Below are 26,735 nucleotides of genomic sequence, written 5' to 3'. Positions count from 1 at the left end.
GACTATTGGAGGAGAATCTATAACCATTAATTTACTATACCAGCACAATCCCTAATAACAATGTATAAGCACTGTCTGTATATACACACATAAGTGTAGCCTTCACCCTCTCAACAAGGAAAATTCTTTTGGCAATAAATAGAGACCACTACAGAAAATCACAATCAATAAATATGCAAAGTTGTGGACCCCAGTCCCAATGAATATGTCTACAAAAGACTTCCATATCTAAGTCTTGGGAGCTTTGGAAAAGAGGGGACAGATGACTAAGAGCCAGGGAATCGGGAACTTTGCTGTGAGATTGTGTCTTCAAGTAACATCAAAAGTTACACCCATAAAGTCTTATCTACATGACCACCTAAATATGGTCCAACTAAATGAATCATGAACATGCCAGGGTGCACAGAGAGGGAGGTGAGGAGCTCATAAGGCCTCCACCCTATACCAAGAACTACAGGCAACTGAGTAAAACTGGGAGCAGGAGTGTTGGTCCTCCCCAGAAAGGAGCACATCAGTTGTTCATCCAGTGCCAAATGATCACATATGCAAGTAAGTTTGCATGGACTTAACAGATAGCATTTGGGAATATGTATGCATATACAAATACAAATATGCATGCAGTAACAATTGCTGAAAAGAGGTCATGAATTTTGAAAAATGGCAGGGACAGTTATATGGGAAAGTTTGGAGGAAGCAAAGAAATGCTGTAATTAAAACACAATCTCGACACCCGCGGATCCTGGCCCGCAGCAGCTCTCTGCTCCCAGACCCGGTGAGAGAGAGACCCAACCGCCTGGTCAGGTGGGCACTCCTGAGGCTGCAGAGCGGAAGAGACCACCAACACTGCTCACCCCTGCCCACATCCCTGGCCCAAGAGGAAACTGTATAAGGCCTCTGGACTCCCGTGGGGGAGGGCCCAGGAGCGGCAGGACCCCTACCAGAGACACCGCCGGACTCTGAAGGAAACAGACCGGATAAACAGTTCTCTGCACCCAAATCCCGTGGGAGGGAGAGCTAAACCTTCAGAGAGGCAGACAAGCCTGGGAAACCAGAAGAGACTGCTCCCTGCACACACATCTCGGACGCCAGAGGAAAAAGCCAAAGACCATCTGGAACCCTGGTGCACTGAAGCTCCCGGAAGGGGCGGCACAGGTCTTCCTGGTTGCTGCCGCTGCAGAGAGCCCCTGGGCAGCACCCCACGAGCAAACCTGAGCCTCGGGACCACAGGTAAGACCAAATTTTCTGCTGCAAGAAAGCTGCCTGGTGAACTCAAGACACAGGCCCACAGGAACAGCTGAAGACCTGTAGAGAGGAAAAACTACACGCCAGAAAGCAGAACACTCTGTCCCCATAACTGACTGAAAGAGAGGAAAACAGGTCTACAGCACTCCTGTCACACAGGCTTATAGGACAGTCTAGCCACTGTCAGAAATAGCAGAACAAAGTAACACTAGAGATAATCTGATGGCGAGAGGCAAGCGCAGGAACCCAAGCAACAGAAACCAAGACTACATGTCATCATCGGAGCCCAATTCTCCCACCAAAACAAACATGGAATATCCAAACACACCAGAAAAGCAAGATCTAGTTACAAAATCATATTTGATCATGATGCTGGAGAACTTCAAGAAAGACATGAACACACTTAGGGAAGCACAGGAAAACATTAATAAACAAGTAAAAGCCTACAGAGAGGAATCGCAAAAATCCCTGAAAGAATTCCAGGAAAACACAATCAAACAGTTGAAGGAATTAAAAATGGAAATAGAAGCAATCAAGAAAGAACACATGGAAACAACCCTGGATATAGAAAACCAAAAGAAGAGACAAGGAGCTGTAGATACAAGCCTCACCAACAGAATTCAAGAGATGGAAGAGAGAATCTCAGGAGCAGAAGATTCCATAGAAATCATTGACTCAACTGTCAAAGATAATGTAAAGCGGAAAAAGCTACTGGTCCAAAACATACAGGAAATCCAGGACTCAATGAGAAGATCAAACCTAAGGATAATAGGTATAGAAGAGAGTGAAGACTCCCAGCTCAAAGGACCAGTAAATATCTTCAACAAAATCATAGAAGAAAACTTCCCTAACCTAAAAAAAGAGATACCCATAGACATACAAGAAGCCTACAGAACTCCAAATAGATTGGACCAGAAAAGAAACACCTCCCGTCACATAATTGTCAAAACACCAAACGCACAAAATAAAGAAAGAATATTAAAAGCAGTAAGGGAAAAATGTCAAGTAACATATAAAGGGAGACCTATCAGAATCACACCAGACTTCTCGCCAGAAACTATGAAGGCCAGAAGATCCAGGACTGATGTCATACAGACTCTAAGAGAACACAAATGCCAGCCCAGGTTACTGTATCCAGCAAAACTCTCAATTAACATTGATGGAGAAACCAAGATATTCCATGACAAAACCAAATTTACACAATATCTTTCTACAAATCCAGCACTACAAAGGATAATAAATGGTAAAGCCCAACATAAGGAGGCAAGCTATACCCTAGAAGAAGCAAGAAACTAATCGTCTTGGCAACAAAACAAAGAGAATGAAAGCACACAAACATAACCTCACATCCAAATATGAATATAAAGGGAAGCAATAATCACTATTCCTTAATATCTCTCAATATCAATGGCCTCAACTCCCCAATAAAAAGACATAGATTAACAAACTGGATACGCAATGAGGACCCTGCATTCTGCTGCCTACAGGAAACACACCTCAGAGACAAAGACAGACACTACCTCAGAGTGAAAGGCTGGAAAACAACTTTCCAAGCAAATGGTCAGAAGAAGCAAGCTGGAGTAGCCATTCTAATATCAAATAAAATCAATTTCCAACTAAAAGTCATCAAAAAAGATAAGGAAGGACACTTCATATTCATCAAAGGAAAAATCCACCAAGATGAACTCTCAATCCTAAATATCTATGCCCCAAATACAAGGGCACCTACATACGTAAAAGAAACCTTACTAAAGCTCAAAACACACATTGCACCTCACACAATAATAGTGGGAGACTTCAACACCCCACTCTCATCAATGGACAGATCATGGAAACAGAAATTAAACAGTGATGTAGACAGACTAAGAGAAGTCATGAGCCAAATGGACTTAACGGATATTTATAGAACATTCTATCCTAAAGCAAAAGGATATACCTTCTTCTCAGCTCCTCATGGTTCTTTCTCCAAAATTGACCATATAATTGGTCAAAAAACGGGCCTCAACAGGTACAGAAAGATAGAGATAATCCCATGCATGCTATCGGACCACCACGGCCTAAAACTGGTCTTCAATAACAATAAGGGAAGAATGCCCACATATACGTGGAAATTGAACAATGCTCTACTCAATGATAACCTGGTCAAGGAAGAAATAAAGAAAGAAATTAAAAACTTTTTAGAATTTAATGAAAATGAAGATACAACATACCCAAACTTATGGGACACAATGAAAGCTGTGCTAAGAGGAAAACTCATAGCGCTGAGTGCCTGCAGAAAGAAACAGGAAAGAGCATATGTCAGCAGCTTGACAGCACACCTAAAAGCTCTAGAACAAAAAGAAGCAAACACACCCAGGAGGAGTAGAAGGCAGGAAATAATCAAACTCAGAGCTGAAATCAACCAAGTAGAAACAAAAAGGACCATAGAAAGAATCAACAGAACCAAAAGTTGGTTCTTTGAGAAAATCAACAAGATAGATAAACCCTTAGCCAGACTAACGAGAGGACACAGAGAGTGCGTCCAAATTAACAAAATTAGAAATGAAAAGGGAGACATAACTACAGATTCAGAGGAAATTCCAAAAATCATCAGATCTTACTATAAAAACCTATATTCAACAAAATTTGAAAATCTTCAGGAAATGGACAATTTCCTAGACAGATACCAGGTATCGAAGTTAAATCAGGAACAGATAAACCAGTTAAACAACCCCATAATTCCTAAGGAAATAGAAGCAGTCATTAAAGGTCTTCCAACCAAAAAGAGCCCAGGTCCAGACGGGTTTAGTGCAGAATTCTATCAAACCTTCATAGAAGACCTCATACCAATATTATCCAAACTATTCCACAAAATTGAAACAGATGGAGCACTACCGAATTCCTTCTACGAAGCCACAATTACTCTTATACCTAAACCACACAAAGACACAACAAAGAAAGAGAACTTCAGACCAATTTCCCTTATGAATATCGACGCAAAAATACTCAATAAAATTCTGGCAAACCGAATTCAAGAGCACATCAAAACAATCATCCACCATGATCAAGTAGGCTTCATCCCAGGCATGCAGGGATGGTTTAATATACGGAAAACCATCAACGTGATCCATCATATAAACAAACTGAAAGAACAAAACCACATGATCATTTCATTAGATGCTGAGAAAGCATTTGACAAAATTCAACACCCCTTCATGATAAAAGTCCTGGAAAGAATAGGAATTCAAGGCCCATACCTAAACATAGTAAAAGCCATATACAGCAAACCAGTTGCTAACATTAAACTAAATGGAGAGAAACTCGAAGCAATCCCACTAAAATCAGGGACTAGACAAGGCTGCCCACTCTCTCCCTACTTATTCAATATAGTTCTTGAAGTTCTAGCCAGAGCAATCAGACAACAAAAGGAGATCAAGGGGATACAGATCGGAAAAGAAGAAGTCAAAATATCACTATTTGCAGATGACATGATAGTATATTTAAGTGATCCCAAAAGTTCCACCAGAGAACTACTAAAGCTGATAAACAACTTCAGCAAAGTGGCTGGGTATAAAATTAACTCAAATAAATCAGTAGCCTTCCTCTACACAAAAGAGAAACAAGCCGAGAAAGAAATTAGGGAAACGACACCCTTCATAATAGACCCAAATAATATAAAGTACCTCGGTGTGACTTTAACCAAGCAAGTAAAAGATCTGTACAATAAGAACTTCAAGACACTGAGGAAAGAAATTGAAGAAGACCTCAGAAGATGGAAAGATCTCCCATGCTCATGGATTGGCAGGATTAATATAGTAAAAATGGCCATTTTACCAAAAGCAATCTACAGATTCAATGCAATCCCCATCAAAATACCAATCCAATTCTTCAAAGAGTTAGACAGAACAATTTGCAAATTCATCTGGAATAACAAAAAACCCAGGATAGCTAAAGCTATCCTCAACAATAAAAGGACTTCAGGGGGAATCACTATCCCTGAACTCAAGCAGTATTACAGAGCAATAGTGATAAAAACTACATGGTATTGGTACAGAGACAGACAGATAGACCAATGGAATAGAATTGAAGACCCAGAAATGAACCCACACACCTATGGTCACTTGATTTTTGACAAAGGAGCCAAAACCATCCAATGGAAAAAAGATAGCATTTTCAGCAAATGGTGCTGGTTCAACTGGAGGGCAACATGTAGAAGAATGCAGATCGATCCATGCTTATCACCCTGTACAAAGCTTAAGTCCAAGTGGATCAAGGACCTCCACATCAAACCAGACACACTCAAACTAATAGAAGAAAAACTAGGGAAGCATCTGGAACACATGGGCACTGGAAAAAATTTCCTGAACAAAACACCAATGGCTTATGCTCTAAGATCAAGAATCGACAAATGGGATCTCATAAAACTGCAAAGCTTCTGTAAGGCAAAGGACACGGTGGTTAGGACAAAACGGCAACCAACAGATTGGGAAAAGATCTTTACCAATCCTACAACAGATAGAGGCCTTATATCCAAAATATACAAAGAACTCAAGAAGTTAGACCGCAGGGAAACAAATAACCCTATTAAAAAATGGGGTTCAGAGCTAAACAAAGAATTCACAGCTGAGGAATGCCGAATGGCTGAGAAACACCTAAAGAAATGTTCAACATCTTTAGTCATAAGGGAAATGCAAATCAAAACAACCCTGAGATTTCACCTCACACCAGTGACAATGGCTAAGATCAAAAACTCAGGTGACAGCAGATGCTGGTGAGGATGTGGAGAAAGGATGTGGAAACACTCCTCCATTGTTGGTGGGATTGCAGACTGGTAAAACCATTCTGGAAATCAGTCTGGAGGTTCCTCAGAAAATTGGACATTGAACTGCCTGAGGATCCAGCTATACCTCTCTTGGGCATATACCCAAAAGATGCCTCAACATATAAAAGAGACACGTGCTCCACTATGTTCATCGCAGCCTTATTTATAATAGCCAGAAAATGGAAAGAACCCAGATACCCTTCAACAGAGGAATGGATACAGAAAATGTGGTACATCTACACAATGGAATATTACTCAGCTATCAAAAACAACGAGTCTATGAAATTCGTAGGCAAATGTTTGGAACTGGAAAATATCATCCTGAGTGAGCTAACCCAATCACAGAAAGACATACATGGTATGCACTCATTGATAAGTGGCTATTAGCCCAAATGCTTGAATTACCCTAGATCCCTAGAACAAACGAAACTCAAGACGGATGATCAAAATGTGAATGCTTCACTCCTTCTTTAAATGAGGAAAAAGAATACCCTTGGCTGGGAAGGGAGAGGCAAAGATTAAAACAGAGACTTAAGGAACACCCATTCAGAGCCTGCCCCACAGGTGGCCCATACATATACAGCCACCCAATTGGACAAGATGGATGAAGCAAAGAAGTGCAGACCGACAGGAGCCGGATGTAGATCGCTCCTGAGAGACACAGCCAGAATACAGCAAATACAGAGGCGAATGCCAGCAGCAAACCACTGAGCTGAGAATAGGTCCCCCGTTGAAGGAATCAGAGAAAGAACTGGAAGAGCTGGAAGGGGCTCGAGACCCCAAAAGTACAACAATGTCAAGCAACCAGAGCTTCCAGGGACTAAGCCACTACCTAAAGACTACATATGGACTGACCCTGGACTCTGACCCCATAGGTAGCAATGAATATCCTAGTAAGAGCACCAGTGCAAGGGGAAGCCCTGGGTCCTGCTAAGACTGAACCCCCAGTGAACTAGACTATGGGGTGAGGGCGGCAATGGGGGGAGGGTTGGGAGGGGAACACCCATAAGGAAGGGGAGGGGGGAGGGGGATTTTGCCCGGAAACCGGGAAAGGGAATAACACTTGAAATGTATATAAGAAATACTCAAGTTAATAAAAAAAAAAAAACAAGAAGACAAAAAAAAAAGAAAAACACAATCTCAAAAATTAAAAAATAAAAGAAAACCATAGGGAAATATATTACAAATTAGGAAAATTATATAACTATTAATTTCTTTAAGGAAAAAATCTTACTGTAATTACAATGTTTAGCTAATGCCTCTGGAGCCAGGAAGCAGTCTCACAATAATGTATATTTTATAAATTATAAACTTTCATTAAAAAAATACCAATACTTATCCAGATCAGTTTCTCTTTCGCCTAAGAGAGGTGTAAATTGACACATCTCGTGTTGTAAGAAATATTAGAACTCTAAAGTGCCATTTTCCACTAAGCCAGGAAATAATCTTTTCTATTCCCATCATGCACAATGACGATGGGGAAAAAAAGATCGTGGAAATTGAGGACAGAAGTGTTCCCCACCTCCACGTGTTTCAATCAATCTGACTTTCTCTTGTGACTTCAGAGAGTAAAATCTGTGATGATTTGGGTTGCCATGCTCTTGCTTCCTCTTCAGCTGTACATGCTGCACCATGTCAGGACCACAGTATAGAGTCCATCCTTAACCAGCTCAAGCGCACCAGCATGGTAGCCAGTAGGGTTGACTTCAGCCAGTGATGAGTACAAGCCACAGGATGCTACCACCAACCCATTCCTGATCGTGCCTGCAGCAGAGATGCCTGCCTACCAAGAGCTAGTGGAGGAGGCCATTGCCTACAGCAAGGAACCGAGTGGGTCACAAGAGGAGTGGATTAAAAATGCCATCGATAAACTTTTTGTGCTCTTTGGAACAGAAATACTAAACAAGATTCCAGGCTGTGTGTCCACAGAAGTGGATGCAAGGCTTTCCTTTAATAAGGATGTAATAGTGACCCGAGCTTAATGCCTCATTAAGCTTTACAAAGAATCTAGAATCAATAAGGGTAGAAGTCTCATCAAGTTATCCTGGGAAGGAATTCAGGCTGGAACGGAGCCAGAAGAGCAACATGGCGTCCACTGCAACATGACACTGCTTCACTCTTCCTAGGCCACTGGCTTGGAATGAAACGGGTGTGACTCTCATCTCCTCTCCCTTTGTGGGATTCATCTTTGACTCGCATGTGGCAAACAGAGACAGGAAATGCCATGAGCCCCAGGAGGACCCTGAGGTAAAGAGTGTCACCAACATGTACAACTACTATAAGAAGTTTGGCTACAAGACCATTGTCATGGGCGCCTCCTTCAGTATAGGTGAGATCAATGCACTGGCATGGGGCAATTTCCTCCACTGTCTCATCCAAGTTCCTGGGGAGATGCTCCCGGATAATACAACACTGACCCCTGTGCTTTTCATCAAAGCAGCCCAGGCCGGTGACTTGGTGAATGTACATCTGGAGAGACGGCCTTCCATTGGCTGCACACTGAGGACCAAATGGCTACAGAGAAGTTCACATTGGATCTGCAGGTTTGCCAGTGATGCCAGAAAGTTAGAGAGGATGCTCATGGAACAAATGCTCAGCGCTGAGAATGGAAAGTAGTACAGAACCTCAGGCTGGGTCCCAGACCTGCACTGCCTTTGAGCTGGGTCCTAACTGCACGTGGCTTGTGATAAATCTTGTATTTTTTAGGATTGGAGAGAAGGCTTCCAATTTTATGTGAAATTTGTCTAACTTGTTCCAACAGTTGCTTTTCAAAAAAAATGAAATTTACAGAAATAAAAAGTACTCAAACATCGTTTATATTATCTCTCAACCATTTGTTCATCCCAGTCCACAGAGTAGGGTAGAGAGAAACTGGAGGCCAGCATCACCATCAGCAGGTAGGCATCAAGACTAATATTACCCACAAACACTCAGTTTCCTTGTGCAAGGTAATAAGCTTTAAACAGAGTCCCAACGGCGGCCAGTATTTTTTTCTGCATCTCTAGTCATCCAAGTTTTAGTTCCAAGAAAAGTCTTCAGAAGACAAAGACTGAAAAGGCGTCCTTATCTTGTGGAGCCAGTACAATCCAACTAAACACTGGAGTGATGCAGTCACACTCTGGGTTGTAGAAGACAATCCCATAAAGCCTCGGGAGTTATGCCTGGGGACTGTCTAGTCGTGTAATAGCCCAGCATGGTTGAGAAGTACAGGCAGCATATTAAATGACACAGGTCCTTTACCCCTTAAAAAAAAACACACAAGAAACAATTACAGTATCAGTGAGAAACATGGCAGAGGGAGGTAAGACTGTGAGGCTCCACGCAGGGATCCCTACAGGTAGTCTTCCTTATTCTGTGAAAGACCATTTTGGTAAAAATCCTCTTAAAGGGCTGAGAGAGCTTTAATTTAATGGCTACATGCCTTCCAGAGGCTTCTTGTGGTTCATCTCATTCACATTGGATAAGCTACATCTAAGCTCTGCTCTCGATGTTACAAACAGTGAGCATCCGTCAGGTTAATGAATACTCAGAAGAAAATGGAATTGAGAAAGAATTCAGTGAGGGATATAATTCTTCTGTGGGAGAACCATTGAGTATTTTGTCAATTCAGCCCACTGGCCTAGACTAAACATTAAATAAACAGATTGTAGTTTATTTGGCTATTGCTGAACCACAGAGACACCAGGTTGAAATTGAAACTTAATTTTAGACAAGCCTGAGGATGGGGAACTGCTTCCCCTTTCTGAAGTCTACAGCACGTCACTTACACTCGTGCGACACGCAGGCCGATCCATGGTGACCACACACCTCTCCTAAGAGATGACTAACACAGCCGCTGCTGAATCTGTGTCAAGAAGGGGACAGTAAATAACCTCAAGCCAGAAACTCCGACGAACTAGAACTACCTTAGGTTGCTTCCTACCTCTGATGCTGTCGCCTCTGCATGATATAGATGTAAAATATAGAAAACCTTGAACTTTAAATTCTTCTACTTGAAATTTAAAACAGATGTTCATAACAATAACAATTTATAGTGATAAATTGTATGGATGGATTTTTTTTATAGGCATTTCGCTTGTCTCTTATTTAAAATTACCTATGTCTGTCAGTGTCTTGGACTTTTCAGTGTTGCCAGAAATGGCTGCTCACCAAATCCTCACAAAAAGCTCAAAAGATAAATGTCATTACCCTTGGTTACTGCCAGCCATTCTCCAGAGGAAATCAAAGCTCTCAGACAGTGAATTATTTCCCCTAATTTCTGTGGGCCAGCATCACTGGGGTTTGCAAAAAGGCCTTTGACTTCAAAATTCCACTCCATTGTTCCCATTCTGCCTTTTGTAGAAACATCTCAATGCCTAATTTAATGTAAATAAAACCAGTGAATGAAGACTCTTCTTATAGGTAAGGCATGTTTCATGACCATAAATACTAAATGTAAAATTACAATTATTTTGACAGGGAACTAATTCATTGTATCCCTTGTGCTTCTTTCTGTATGTATCCATACTTTTCAAAACTGTTTTTGTATGGTAGTCCTACCTCTAACCATTGTCAAAATCTGCTCGAGAACCCTCAACATTAGGGAGTTTTGTGCTACGATATGCTATGATCATAGGTTTTTCTGGTCTAAATAGTGCATTTTAAGACTGATTTTTGACCAAGCAAAGACTAACAAGGTCAACACTTATATTACTTTAAGTATATTTCTATTGAATATACTGTATGCATAAACAAGCCGCCAGCTTTCTGCTGCTATACAGAATAAATTAACAGAACACTATGCTGCCACTTCTACAGAGATAGCAACCACAGCCTATGCTTACCACTTGGCAGTTGCCAGCTAAAGTACAGTAGAGTAAAGCACTCTAAGACCAAGACCGAAGTGCCGAAGCGGTGATGGGCATAAGGAACAGTGCCTGCCATGGCTGAGTGAGGAGGGAGAGGTACCTACTTCCCATCTTGAAGTTATTACTTCTTGCCAGACTGAGAAATAAAATATTAAAATGCCTTTCATTAAAAATCAAATTCATAATTTACATGTCCGTCTAAAAAGAGAATTCCATACTCAGTTCTAACTCTCTGGACTTCTGGATGGGCTCCCACGGATGGTTTTAATCAATGGCGTATTGGATGGGTAATTTTAGAGTCTCAGACAGCCCTGTCTGGTATCTGACTGGGTGGGTTTCTGTGCTTCAGTATGTCAGCGGTAAATCACAGTTGTTGAGAAAGAGGAAAAGGGAAGAGAGGGGGGTGGACTTTGAGACTGGTCAGATAATTAGAAGTGTGCTAAGTTCTGGTTACTCCCATGTGGCACTGCGATGTAAAAGCCCAATGCATCTGGGAAGACTAAGATTCTCCCTCTGCTCCCATCTCCACCGCTACCGTGTCTGTCCCTGGCTCTCCAACTCCATCATGGGCCTGTTGGGACAGTATGCGGACCATCGGACCAGCCAGAAGTTCTGACAGCACCAATATAGTGTAAAACTGTTCAGTAAGTGTAAATTACAAATAACTCTCTTTTATTTCTGTCCTCTTTTACATGAGATCCATCTGTTTTGGGTTACTTTTGTGAGCATATGTATGGTCAGCATTTATTTTTATCATTGGTTTGGACAGGCAATTGGTTATTGGCTCATAATGGAACATTAGATCAACAGCATAACTACAATTTGAACAAATACGCAAGTCCCCCCTTTTCAATTCCCAAGAAACTACAAGAGCCTCTGCTTCACCTCATTTATGATTCACTGATAAAATATGAATTCCCTCCATGAATTAGTGTAAAATGAAACCCCTGGATTGTACCTGACTGAAGCACTGTCTCAGAACTCTGTGCTCTTTTGATCTTCTTGGCCTTCAAGATCTGCTGCAGACAGTTAAAGGAATATTCAGCAGACAGCTACCATCGTTCCTGTTCACCAAGCTTCGGGAGGAAAAACAAGCTGACTAAGTCCCCCGCTATGAATCAAAGACTGAAATATATTTGACCAATGAAACTGCAAGCCACAAAAAAACACAGTGGCCAAGGGATGTGTGTATGTCTTGGCTGAAAGGGCACTGGGACATCAAATGCCTGGAGTTAAGAGGAACTTTCAGTGCTGTCTCTTCTGATTAAATTCCAGGCAAATATTGTCCTTTCCCCTTCCCTAAGCCAGACAAGACTTTCCAGTGATTGTTCGGCATTCACAACCCTCTTCTCCATAAACAATCATCTTCAAGAGACCGGAAATCCTGAGTCTTACTGGAAAGTGTAAATAAAACCAAGTCTTGCCTCCACAAAGAGTTCCCCTTCTTACGAGATTCAGAAAACGCTATTATTTAGTCCTATCTCTATCCACATGACCCTTCCTTAGAAGAGCTTCCGCTCATTCTCAGATGATAACCCCTGACCCCTGTAGCCTCTGCTGTATCATTTTTCTTCATTCTACCCATCAGTCTCTTCCAATAGAAAGCAAATTCTAGGAGGACCAAGATTTTGTCTGTTGTGCTCAATGTCACCACCCTGCCCCCCCCACCCAAAAGTGCTTCCTTCTATTTAGGACGCACTGGATGAGCATTTACAGGGTAGATGAATGAACAGAGGCAGGAGCTCTCCAGGCAACTTAAAAAGGATGGCTGACTCTTAGGTTCTGCCTGTTTTTTCAAGAGGGAAATGAACCCATTTAGCTAGTCAGGAGCAAAGCAAAGTTTTGAAACCCGTCCATCTAGAAAATATTTTGGCTGTAACATTCTGTACAGGAATCTCTGCAAGTGAATGGACTGTTTGTGTCCGATGTGTAGTTTGATTAAAGGTTAGGCTGGAAGCTGAGGCCAAGACCTGGATGTTACTTGATGTTGCAACTTCAAAGGAAGGAAAAACCTGGTCTGAAAAACAGCAAGACAAGTTGGAGTATAGATACCACGGGAACTAACCTAAGGTATAGGAGATGAGGTGAGAGAATGGAGAACAGGATGGGGGCCTGTGTAGATAGCTCAGGCCTGAAAAGGTTTGCAGCACAAAATTGAGGACCTGGCGGCGGGAGAAATGGTTCGGTGGTTAAGAGCACAGACTGTTTTTCTAGAAGTTCAATTTCTAGCAATCAGATGGTGGGTCAGAACCACCTGCAATGGGTTCCAATGCCCTCTTCTGATGTATCTGAAGACAGCTACAGTGTACTCATATTTATAAAATAAATAGATCTTTAAAAAAGATTTAGGGACCTGAGTTTAGTCACCAGCATGCTTGTGACCCTTGACTGAGAAAAAGAAACATATGCATCCACAGGGTCCCAGTCAAAAACAAACAAACAAATAAGCAAAAACATCTCAAAAAATAAAAAACAAAACAACAACGATAACAAAAGACAAAAAAGGTTGCCTCTGACTGAGGTAGAGTGAGACCCTAGGTTGACCTCTGTCTTCCAAATGTGCACATACACACACACACACACACACACACACACACACACACACATACACACACGCACACACGCACACACGCACGCACCACATATGCACATATTCCTGTATATACAGGAAGGAAAGTATAGATGAATGAGAGAGTAAAGAGGAAGGAAGGGATAGAGGAAAGAAAAGATGGAGGGAGGAATGGGGGAGGGAGATAGGGATAGAGAATTTAACTAAGTGATACTGTGAGATGCATGGTGTGATCCCCTCCTGTGGTATGTGTGGGTCAGTGAAAGGCACCCTGGTTCCCGGTCGAGGAGGTTTGAAACCCTGGTTACCCTGAAAGGGACAGTAGGCATTTCGCCTGATTCCTGGAAAACCAGGCCCTGTCACTAGTCACAGCCCTCCATAGATTCGTGGCCATTAGTCACGTAAAGGCAACGTCCCAAGTCCCTCTACAGGTGGAGGACATGACCACAAGTCATGTAGGCTCAACACAGATCCCCAGTATAATGAGGTACCCAAAGACCTGGAGGCTTAGCCAATCACCTTTTCTTCCCAGACATTCCTCCCTGCAAAAGGTATTTAATCTCAGGCTCACCCTGAGAAGTAGGGTACGGTTTTACTCATCTACTTTCTGCCACGACAACTACTTTCTGCCACGACAACAAATGCCTTAAAGCCATAGACTGCCTCTATTCGCTAGGATCTGCCATGGGGAGCTGTAGAGAAGCCCGTCACCTACAGAGCCGCCATTTAATCTCTGTAGAAGGCCTCCTTGTGCTCTCAGTCACCTCTACCATCAAGCCTGCAGCCTGCCACCATCAAGCCAAGAACTACCCCCGAGGGACCAGCCAGAGCCTCCCCCTCTTTCCCCTCCTCTGCCCCAGGCTAGATCTAGCTCCTGAGAACCAGATGCCCAGCCTCCTTGCAGGTCTGGGGACCCCCGAGCCAGCTCCAGCTGTGTCCCACACTCAGACTGTGCTTCCCCACCCCGGAGCAGTGTCCCCCGACTTCCCACAGACAGATACCTGCCCAGCAGTGGTGTGGGGTAAGCACCATCAACTTCTTGCGTCCTGACTCCCCAAGTGGCCAAGCCCTGTGGCGGAGCTGATGCGGGACCCTACAGTAACCCTACAGGTGTCCCCTCCAGGGACCCTACAGTAACCCTACAGGTGTCCCCTCCAAACCCTCGCTATTCTCAGAAAAATCTACCCAACTTGAGAAATCTTTGGCACTGTGTTTAGATGATAGGGCCATGCTAACAAGGTGTCTATACAGAAATGTATTGCTAGTTGTCGAGGCTACCAACTCAAGACCACAGTATTAGAAAGATAGTTTCTTCTGGGTTTCCTGAAGGGAGAATATATGTGATATCTTCTCTTCTGGCTTCTGGTGGTTTTCTGGCGATTTCTGGCATTCTTTGGTGTATAAAATGTCACTGGCCTCTATCCTCGTCCTTGTCTCTGCCTTTGTCTGTAACCAAATTTCTCCCCTTTTTTGTTAAAGCCAAAGTGTTGGATCAGGTGTGACCTCTTCCTCACAATTTGCATGTGAGGTGGCCTTATTTCCACACCAGACACCCCCGGGGGAACTAGCAGTTAGCATAGTCACACATTCATACACCTAATCAAAAATAATAAAAATAAACAAACAAACAAAAAGAAAGTCTGTCTGTAACCAGATTATAGTGTCATAGAGTTAGATATGTCCTTCCAGTCCAACTCAGTCTCTTTGTAGTTTTATTGACTCTGGACAGCCCATTTAATCTTTCTCTGCCTCAGTTCCCACATCTATAAAACAGGATAATAATAGATAATAATAGATCTCATCTTAATGGAGCCTTGTGAAACATACAGGAGCTAAACCAAGTGAAACACACAGAACGTTAGTACTCGTTTGGTAAGATCTCGATAAAGAGCAGCAATTATAGCCACCACCACAACTTCCTTTCACATAGTCAAGGTATGATGCAATTGGAACAGTTATAAGAAATGATCAAATTAACTACTGTGCTCAAAATTAAGGCGAACAGAGAAATGGGCTTATTTGCGAGACTCAGCCTAACTTGTGAGTGAAACTTAGTTCAATGAGGGGCCAAACAGTGTTTACCACATACTTAGCTCATCCTAGGCATTTCAGGTAGAATCTTACTGCACCCAGTATCTTCGTCATCAGAAGCCTCATAATCATAAAAAAGAAAAATGCTTGACTTGATCCAGATGTTAATGTTAGTCCATTAACATCATCAAATGCACAAAAGGGAGAGTTAAAATAATCCTAAGCCAAATTTCAGAGTAGCTCTCATTTCTTTTGCTTCTTTTCAAAATGTCTCAGAGATATAGAGGGATGGCTCAGCAGGTGCAATGTGTGGCATAAGGAATGAAATCCACAAGGAAGCTGGATAGGCATGATGCTGCCCCATCCTGTAGAAAGTAGAGGCCAAGAATCCCAAGAGCAAGCAAGGGGGCTAGACTAGCAGAAACTGGAAGCAGTGAGCTCCAGGGTCAGTGAGGGGCCTTGCCTCATTATATAAAGTGGAAAGAGACTAAGACAAGCATCGAACATTGATTTAATGCCTCCATATACACACACAGGTCCATGCATGTGCACCCACACACACATGAACATGCATAAACACTTGCACACCATACACTTGTATATCACACATGCAAACAGTCCTGGGGTGGTAGCCCAGTCTGGTACAGTGTTTTCCTAGCAGATATGAAATCCTTGTTCAGTCTTCAGCACAGTAATCCCAGCGCCCAAGATGACCAAGAGTTCAAGACTACCCTCCATCTGAGAGCCAGGGATACAGGAAACTATCATTATATCAGAAACTTTTTTTCTCAGAGCCAGAAATAGTGGTACACACCTATAACCCCAGCATTTGGGAGGCTGTGGCAGGATTAGTACAAATTGAATCCCAGATTGAACTATATGGCAAGACTATGTCTAAGAAAGAAGTCTCTAGGAAGAAAATTAACCAAATTTTATAAACACTAGATGTTGTAAAGTGTTAGGGTGAATGAAAAATTAATACCGGCTACTTTTATATGGCATGGTAAAAGCTAATGATTGATTTAGTAGCCAAGTTAGGCTCAGATGAAGACCACCCCAATATGCCAGCGTTCCTTCTTGGGACAATGTGTCCATGCTCTCAGCCTCATGGACCCTTCACTCCTCCTCATTTGAAGTACCAGAGGTTCTTCACATGCAAGATGAGAAAAGTAAAATGATTTTCAGAGCATTGGTGGAGAAGCTAATGGGAGAATATATACAAAGGCAGAGTAAAAACAGAGAAATGTGTGTACAGTAGACGCTATATTATAAAGGGAATCATAATTTCTAAAGCACTAGCTACTATTAAATTTTTTTTTAAAGTGAAGGTTTTGGTGATAGCTGTGTAGAATCTCAGCACTCAGGAGCCCGAGGCAGGAGGATTCAAAGTTCTTTGCCAGCCTTAACTTCTCTGTGAGACAGAATTTAAAAACTAAAACACAAAAATAAAGGAATTGAGGAAAGTGTTCAAAAATAGCGCCATTAATACGGCACAGTGCGGAGAAATGTTATATTTATTGCACCTGTGCCCTTTCATAAACACAGTTGAGAGGGGCAGGTAGCTATGGGTGTTGTTTATTTATTAAGAATAATGCCTTGGGGTTGGGGATTTAGCTCAGCGGTAGAGCGCTCGCCTAGCGAGCGCAAGGCCCTGGGTTCGGTCTCCAGCTCCGAAAAAAAAAAAAAAAAAAAAAAAAGAAAAAAAAAAAAAAGAATAATGCCTTAATCTTGAGGAAACAAACAGAAATGTTGAAGTCAGAATTAAAATATTTCTTTTCCACTCTCAGATCTTATTCTCATCTCTTATGCTTCTTTGAGGTAAGGAATGCTTAGAATTCCCTTCCTGTGTGGAAAATGTTGTCCCACTACCAATAAAGTGAAAATAATATGAGCTAACTCCTTCCCATAACTCAAAATAATGGAAGAAATCATAGAGCCTGTAAGGTTTCCCCAGGATATCTGACCTCCTGTCGTGCAAGTAGAACCCCAATCGGAATCATTTAATGGGTACAGCTCTAAATTCAGAAGGCTGTCACACTGCAGAACAAAGCACCTGAAATGAAGTGACTTTGTTAGGCACTGACTGCTCCTTGAAAGCCTATAGGACATCTGAGACATTAAGTTATCGGCTCACTTTGGGTGTCTGTGCTTAGAGGTACACTGAAGGGTAGTCAACTACAGATTTGTCTAGATTGGCTTCCATCGAGACAGTGTTCGTCATATTTTTTATCCTGTACTTTCTGAAAGATAATCCCCAGCACAACCCCCCGTTCTCCCCTGAGAGAAAGTATCTCTGTTGAGTGTTGACTGTCCTGGTACTGCTCTGTAGACCAGGCTGGCCTCAAACTCAGAAATCTGCCTTCCAAGTGCTGGAATTAAAAATATATGTCACCACTGCCTGGCTCCCAGCTTGTTCTTTTGACATTATCAGGAGTCTGAGAACTTACAACTGACATTTTCTTCCTTCTGAGGCAATCTATTGGATGTAGCAAGTCGTGCAACTAACCTAGAGACCCAGGGACTGAAGAATGAAATACCATCTGCTTTTATAAGCCTTAGCTTATATCTATATAACAAAGCGAGTGGATGGACAGAGGTAGTTGGAGGACTGAATCATCTTAGCAAGTGTCCCCTCTTAACTCTACATGTGTTATATCACTAAGAGGGACAGGCAAGTGTATCGACGTGCACACATTACACACTACATCGATTGTGGTGTCACCTTGAAGCATGTTACTCAAGTAAGTGGTTCTGTGATAAATTATAATAATTTACGCATCTTCTCCCAGCGCTTGAAATTGCATCACCCAAATTGTAGGTATTCTATAAAATAATTAATAATGAGAAGAGAGCTAGTAGAGGGAAAATTACTGTAGTAGAAGTCAGAGAAGCAGCTGAAGTGCAGTTTAATCACTCCAAATTACCCATAAACTCCAGCAGGGAGCAAGTCAACATCCCTATGGGTTGTAAAAGAGACTTAGACTGGTTGTTCCCAAAGATTTCTTTTTGTTTGTTTTAAAATATGAAGGCTATGAAACTTTGGAGAATTACAAAGCTCTAATCAACACAGGATAGGGATGGTAAGACTAAAGTTGGCAAAGTCTTAAAATCAGTGAGGAACTAAACCTCACATCCAACTCTGCCCCGTGCTGTGTATCACTCTAAGGCAGTGGCTCTCAACTTTCCTAATGTTGTGACCCTTTAATGCAATTCATCATGCTGTAGAGACCCCCAGCCATATTATTCTCATTGTTACTTCATAACTTTTATTTTCCTACTACTATGAATCATAATACAAATATCTGATGTTCAAGATAACTGATATTTGACCACCCCATCAAAAGGTATCTCAACCTATATACAGGTCAATACAACTGCTACAAGGTACTGTTGTCAGAATGTATTGTGTGTACTGAGTTTAAAGGGGATTGATAAATGAGAAAATTTGGACCATATCCAAAGCAGACTGGTTCAATTAGGAGTTTTAACAAGATCTCCAGATAATCAAATGTGTTTAGAAGTTGGAGATCCAGAGAGTGAGGGGTGAAGCATGTGGTATTAAAGTGGAAGAAAGGGTCTTCTGGCTTCTATCTGCACCCAGAACTAACCCTGAACCCAGATCCTGCCTGGAGAGAGCTGGTCTCCCAGGAGTGATGACACACCTGAGAGCTCAGGAAAGACCACTACTTCTGCTCTGAGGGACTTGCCCAGAGCCCTCAGGATACAGGAACCGAGGAGCAGTCTGAGACAGGATCATTCTACTTTCTGTCTGCACCAACAGCTAACCCCGTGCCACAGCTCTTGAAACCTAAAGCCTCCCCAGGAGAGAGCTGGTCTCCCAGGAATGCTGACACCCAGACTTACAGGAGGGTCAAGCCGCTGTCAGAGACAGCAAGACCAGCTAACACCAGAGATAAGCAGATGTTGAGAGGAAAGTGCTAGAACCTAAGCAACAGGAACCAAGGCCACTTGACGTCATCAGAAATCACTTCTCCCACCACAGCAAGTTCTGGATACCACAACACACCAGAAAAGCCAGATTTAGATTTAAAATCACATCTCATGATGATGTTAGAGGACTTTAACATGGACATAAATAACTCCCTTAAAGAAATATAGGACAACACAGGTAAACAGGTAGAAGCCCTTAAAGTAGAAACACAAAAATCCCTTAAAGAATTACAAGAAAACACAAGCAAACAGGTGAAGAAATTCAACAAAACCATCCAGGATCTAAAAATGGAAGTAGAAACAATAAAGAAATCACAAAGGGTACAGAGACAGGCAGGTAGATCAATGGAATAGAATTAAAGGCCCAGAAATAAACCTACACATGAATGGTTACTTAATCTTTGACAAAGGAGCTAAAACCATCCAGTGGGGGGAAAAAGATAGCATTTTTAACAAACGGTGCTGGTTCAACTGGAGGTCAGCATGTAGAAGAATGCAAATCGATCCATTCTGATTGCCTTGTACAAAACTCAAGTCCAAGTAGATCAAGGACCTCCACATAAAACCAGATACACTCAAACTAATGGAAGAGAAAGTGGGGAGAACCTCAAACACATGGGCATTGGGGTAAATTTCCTGAACAGAACACCAATGGTTTATGCTCTAACATCAAGAATTGACAAATGCGACCTCATAAAATTGCAAAGTTTCTGTAAGGCAAAGAAGAGTGTCAGTAGGCAAAATAGCAACCAATAAATTGGGAAAAAATCTTTACCAATCCTACATCTGATAGAGGCCCAATATCCAATATATACAAAGAACTCAAGAAGCTAGACTCCAGAGAATCAAATAACATTATTAAAAAATGGTGTACAGAGCCAAACAAAGAAGTCTCAGCTGAGGAATATGGAATGGCTAGAAGTACCTAAAGAAATGTTCAACATCCTTAGTCATCAGGGAAATGCTAATCAAAACAACCTTGAGATTACACCTTATATCGGTCAAAATGCTAAGATAAAAAGTTCAGGTAAAGACAGATGCTTTTGAGGATGTGGAAAAAGAGGAACACTCCTCCATTGTTGGTGGGATTGAAAGCCAGTATAATGACTCAGGAAATCAGTCTGGAGGTTCCTCAGAAAATTGGACATAGTACTACCTGAGGACCCAGCTATACCACCACTCCTGGGCATATACCCAAATGATGCCCCAACATACAACAAAGACACATGCTCCACTATGTTCAGAGCAGCCTTACTTATAATAGCCAGAAGCTGAAAAGAACCCAGCTGTCCTTCAACAGAGGAATGGATATACAAACTGTGGCACATTTACATAATAAGGTACTACTCAGCTATTAAAAACAATGACTTCATGAAATTCATAGGCAAATGGATGGGACTAGAAAATATCATCCTGAGTGAGGTCACCCAGTCACAAAAGAACATACATGATATGCGCTTACTTATAAGTGGATATTAGCCCAATAGCTCAGGTTACCAAGGTAGAATTCACAAACCACATGAAGCTCAAGAAGAAGAAAGACCAAAGTGTGGATGCTTCAGACCTTCTTAGAAGGGAGAACAAAATACCCACAGGAGAAAATATCTCCATATTGGAAGAAAGACTAAAGGAAAGGTCATCCAGAGACCGCTCCACCTGGGGATCCAGCCCATATACAGATACCAAACCCAGACACTATTGCGGATGCCAAGAAGTGCATACTGACAGGATCCTGATATAGCTGTCTCCTGAGAGGCTCTGTCAGAGCCTGACAAATACAGAGGCAGATGCTTGCAGCCAACCATTGAACTGAAAAAAGGGTCTCCAATGGAGGAGTTAGAGAAAGAAATGAGGAAAGGGAAGGGGTTTGCAACCCCATAGGAAGAACAACAATATCAACCAACCAGACTCCCCCCCACCCCAGAGCTCCCAGGGACTAAACCACCAACCAAAGAGTACACAGGGATGGACCTATGGCTCCAGCTGCATATGTAGCAGAGGATGGCCTTGTTGTCCATCAGTGGGAGAAGAAGCCCTTGGCCCTGTAAAGGCTGGATGCCCTGGTGTAGGGTAATGTCAGGGCAGCGAGGTGGGAGGGAATGGGTAGGTGGGTGAGAGCGCACCCTCATAGAAGCAGGGGATGGGGGGGGGCTGGGATAGCAGGTTTCTGGAGGGGAAACCGGGAAAGAGGATAACATTTAATGTGTAAATGAAAAATATATCCAAAGAGGAGGAGGAGGAGGAGGAGGAGGAAGAGGAAGAGAAGAAGAAGAAGAAGAAGAAGAAGAAGAAGAAGAAGAAGAAGAAGAAGAAGAAGAAGAAGAAGAAGAAGAAGAAGAAGAAGAAGAAGAAGAAGAAGAAGAAGAAGAAGAAGAAGAAGAAATGAATGCTGCTAAGGGTTAAGAGTTTAAGGGGGAATGAAACAAGGCAGTAGAGCAGAGAGAAGATGGAGTGGATTCACTAACAACAAGAATGTAATGGTTTTAAAGATGTATGAAAGGCCACTATTTTGTAAGGTGATTAATTTAAAAATATAGTTTTTGAAAAGAAGGAGTTTAAGCTGGAGAGATGGATCGACCCTTGAAGACTGGGCTCACAATCAAAAATATAAGAAAAAAGAGTTTGGGGGTTGGGGATTTAGCTCAGTGGTAGAGCACTTGCCTAGGAAGCGCAAGGTCCTGGGTTCGGTCCCCAGCTCCGAAAAAAAAAGAAAAAAAAAAAAAGAAAAAAGAGTTTGGATGGGGGTGAGCTACAGGAGTGGACAATAAATGATTGTCCACGAGAAGGCATGGGTTATTGAACAAAAATCCCAGTGTTGGGCATAAGATACCTCCCTGTCAGTTGTTGATGCCCCAAAACAACACAAGCTCTCGGCTCTGCTCTCGGTTATTCGCAATAACCAAATGGTAATACCATACTGCTAAAGACACCATGCACTATGGTTATAGGGCTGAGAGAAATCAAGCTGAAATCTTTTCTCTGATGATAGATTTCATAGTGCCCTAAGATGCTACCCAGGCTGCTGGGGGAGAATTACCAATAGCAACCTTACTTACCTGGGGCCTCTCCATGCAACAAGACTAACCCGCCAGGCAAGATACACCCAGTGATGCAATACTCGCATGACTATTGTGGGGTCAACCAACCACTTTCTGATTGGCTTCAAGGCCAGTCCCCCAGGCGGGTTTGTATCTGGCAGTATAAACTTGCTCAAAAGCCAGTGTCTGGGAAAGTCCTAGGGTGAACACACTACTGTTATTTGATAAAGGATGGGGAGGGATTTGGTGGGTATTCATCTACACTGTAGGCATGGATAAAATTGTCAAGGCATACATTTAAAATGTTCTTTAAAGATAATAAATTAGTATCTTTTTAAAAGCGTTTAATAGTTGTCGATCTAGGCCTCCTGGTAAATTCTTAAGGGCTGAAGAAACCAGAATAGTTGAGGCAGGCATGGTGGTACACACCTGTAACCCTACCACATTAGAGAGGCTGATTCAAACGATTACAAATTCCAGGCCAGACTCAGCCCCATAGAGAGACACCGTCTCAAACAACAGGAAGTAATCTCCCTAGTTGACATAGCATTCCTCCCGTATCTCAACACTGATAGCCTGCTTCTTTTCACTAACTCGACTAACAAGTGTGTCCCCAATACTCATTTCAGATAAGGTTGCTACAGGAACACAGATGGGAGACCCCCGCCCTGCAGTCACATGTCAGGAGGGGCCAAAGCCATTGTGTCCTTCCCCACATGGCCCTTGCCACTTTGTGCCTTCTCTTTGGCCTTTCTTCCTCAACCTGATTCTTTCCCTATCTCAGCAACTCCATGGCTAAGATTTCATTTGTGTTGGTTTAAGAGCGAAGTATCTTATCCATTTGAAATTCCACTTACCACAGTGATTTAAAATGGTGGGGGTGGGGGTAGGGGGGTCGAGTTGGTTCTTTCCCAAGTAGCCTGCATTGAAACATCAACGTAACCGTAACACTGCACCAAGATGACTCAAGGGTTTGCACACTTTATAGGGAACGCTATATGAACATAGCACGACTTTGTCACATTTTTCTCTTCTTCCTGACGTCACGTTTTCTCAAAGAAAATATAAGGCTAGAAAACTAAAAAGGTGAAACAAAAATAGAAAGAGATTGTATTTTTTTTCCTCTCAAATATTCAGAGGCAGAACACCCATAATTAAGTTTAATTGCAAGAGCAGATTAATTCCTTCCCAGAACTCAGTCTGAGACAGAAACAATGAAACGGCAATCTGAAAACCTGACTTTTCTGATGAGTGGTCCAGGACAGAGAGTATACATTAAGAACTGGATCCCACACTGTAGCTAGGGATAGTGCTCAGGCACTCTGGGGCTCATGTGTCTCGGGTCTTAAGTCCCGATATTTGAGAATGCCACATTCTCTTTTTTTTTTTTCACCCCGCCTCACAGTTCTGAGAAGCTCTGAGCTCATTTTATTCTTCTTCTCTCCCTTCAAAGATATTCCACGATGATCCTGCTTTTCAAAAATCAAGGCTGCTTGACGTGCAACTGAGAGTAATGAAATTTCAATCCCCCACACAATAGCAGCCCCATCTTCTTTCCTTCACTCCTGGCGTAGTCAGAAGAGGGAGGGCCTGAGTGAACAATAGGACTCCCTTTCAGTTCCGAGACACTGGCTGCTGTGCATGGAAATAGTCCTCGACAGTCCCATGGGTGACATTTCTTACCCCTTATCACCCACGCTCACACAGCCAGAACTTGATAAGACACTCAGAGAGAAGATAATGCCTGCTATCAAGCTGTCTAGGTAGAAATAATAATAATCATGTGTTTATAGGAAAGCAGCTGCCTCATTGTTTGAGACCCAGGAAATCTCAGACAGTTATTTTCTCGCACGCAGGCCTATTCCTCTTCTTCATGTCCATCCAATCACTTCAGGTTTTAATGACGGGCGTTTGGCCCACGCCCTTTGGAAAAAATGGGCAGGGTTTCTGGTAAATATTCCAGAATCATATGCCAACTCTGAATACACTTTAAAAACGAGGAACTAGATGTTTCGTTAAATCATGTAGCAGCTAAGAAGACACCAAAAAGAATATAAGAGAATCTACTATTCTTCTTTAAAATAGGTACAGAAGCCAGAATTATTACCACCAGTCCGGGAATGTTTTCAGTCTGACATCCTAAACCCCTAAATGTCAAAGACAGGCCTTGCTTTTTCAGAGTGAAATTCCAAAGAACTAAGGTAGGATGGCTGTCCAGGATCCAGGTCACATCCACATACACTGCCTTTTATCAGTCCAGGGCAGAATAGTAAGGTTTAGAAGCAGCCTGGTAGGAAGCTTATTGTTCTCTTATTTTTGAACCAGATCCCTCCCTCAGCTACAAAAGGGTTCCCTGCTCTGAGGATGCTGCATTGACCAATGTTACCAAAGAGTGACCCCTTCCTTAGAATGGGCTACTGCAATGGTTCTCAACCATCCTAATGCTCTAAGTCTTTAATACAGTTCGTCTTATTGTGGGGACCCCAGACTATAAAATTATTTCATTGCTACTTCATAACTGTAACTTTGCTATTGTTATGATTCATAATGTAAATATCTAATATGCAGGATATCTGATATGTGATTCCCCAAAGAGGTCGAGGCCCACAGGTTTCGAACCTCTGAACTAAAGGGTGCTACATTCCTTGTTTATATGTTTACGTGTCTGGGGGGGGGGAGCATAAGCAGCTGTGCGTTCAAGGTGAAACAAACAAGGGAAACAATGGGTTCAATTCCTCTTGGTCCCCCACCCAAGGTGCCTTTTCACATCCTGAGAACAGGTGTCTCTTCTCTGAAATGGTTAGCCTATAGAATCTTATCATTTCAATGAACAGAAAGTTCAGCATGCTTTTGTATCTGCAGTGACCCCTCTAGACGTCATCATTCATCTTGCTAAGCTGACTTTGCCATTTGGGGGGGGGTTTCCTTTTAGCACAGCATCAGTGGCCCAAAGGTTATCAACGACAGGTAACATAAAGATACAGTAAGTAGAGACAGTCTACTCATTCCTCCCATTCTGTGTAATAGAAATCCCTCTTATAAGTCCCACATTGCACGACACATGCATACCCAGTGGCTAAAGGAGCTCGCCTCTGCCACTGATTCATAAGTATCTGTGCCAGGGAGGCACAGGTCAAGTATGGCATTCTGCCCACCCTCTCCCACCTTCTTTTCAATCTGTAAGGTGCCCACTTCTCTCCAACCAGAATATAATTTTGCAAGAAAGGACTTTAATGTCATTTTACATTTTTGCTCATCTTTAGGAAGGAAACAACAGCTGTGCCTTGTATCAGTGACACTGTTGGTCACGGACACTGACACTGACAACCTGTGGTCCCCTGAACTTGGGGGAACTGAATTTCCCAGGGATGTGCTGTCCTACTCACTCACACTTCCAGGCCTAGGAATGAATTTATTAATAGGCAAAATGGGGCCATTTCTGAATTGTTTTTTAGGAATAAATGAAACTTTGGTGTGAATTAGCTCTCAACAAATGGTAAGCTTAATGGTCATAATTAACTTGACATGTTCATCCACTCCAAAGTGTATATGTATGTGTGTGCATATATACATATACATATAAACAAGAGAAATACCACACAGACACATAGTATGTATGACTACAGTGTACAGGCATATGCTAGATATTCTGTTTACACATTATATCACCCTCTCAGTGGGAGCACCATTGTCCTCTCTTTATCTGAGATCAGAGACTGTTGGCCTGCCAAGGATGTGTGGGGAAGAGAAAGAAACTTTTACAAGAGCTTTTGTTTGTTTCTTTCAGTTTGTTTCTAGCAGCCTAACTATGAAGTGGTGACCTTAAGGAACCCACAGAGTTTCCTCTATGGTTGCAGAATTTGATGATTTCCTCTGACCTGGGGGGTCTGACCTGGGGTGGGGTGGGGTGGGGTACACCACATGTGGGAAGAAGCAGGAAGGGGTATCTATTCACACATCATCAGGCAAGCTCACAAAGAGAAGGACAGAGGCAAGGAGTTCTGTCCAGTCTGCTTGGAAGAATGAGGCCTGACAACATCTAGGGCAGGGGCGATGGGCCCTTTAAGTTATCTGTCCCTCTGTCAGTACTTACTATAAAAACCCAAGTTCTCACACCATGAATGTCTGTAGAATTCTGGAAATGTCTGGATTCCAACTTGGTCTTTCTTCCCTAAGACACTCCCAGGGGTTAATGTCTGGACAGTAATCAGAGTCTGGCAGTGCCCACCCCACACATAATAGGCATTGTTGTTCTT

The 26,735-nt window shown here is 42.4% G+C and overlaps 1 long non-coding RNA gene and 1 pseudogene across 1 annotated transcript in view; both read left to right on the top strand.

Moving 5' to 3' along the window:
* Taldo1-ps2 (transaldolase 1, pseudogene 2) overlaps window positions 1–8,659 on the top strand; it is a 43,728-nt pseudogene extending 35,069 nt beyond the window's left edge.
* Window positions 1–26,735, top strand: part of LOC148004638 (uncharacterized) — a 266,612-nt gene that overhangs the window by 141,575 nt on the left and 98,302 nt on the right. The gene's annotated exons all lie outside the window — the stretch shown is intronic.

The sequence above is a fragment of the Rattus norvegicus genome, chromosome 7 (genome assembly GCF_021556685.1).
Source record: "Rattus norvegicus strain SHRSP/BbbUtx chromosome 7, alternate assembly SHRSP_T2T, whole genome shotgun sequence".
Taxonomy (NCBI): Eukaryota; Metazoa; Chordata; class Mammalia; order Rodentia; family Muridae; genus Rattus; species Rattus norvegicus.
This window is presented reverse-complemented; position numbering and strand designations above follow the sequence as displayed.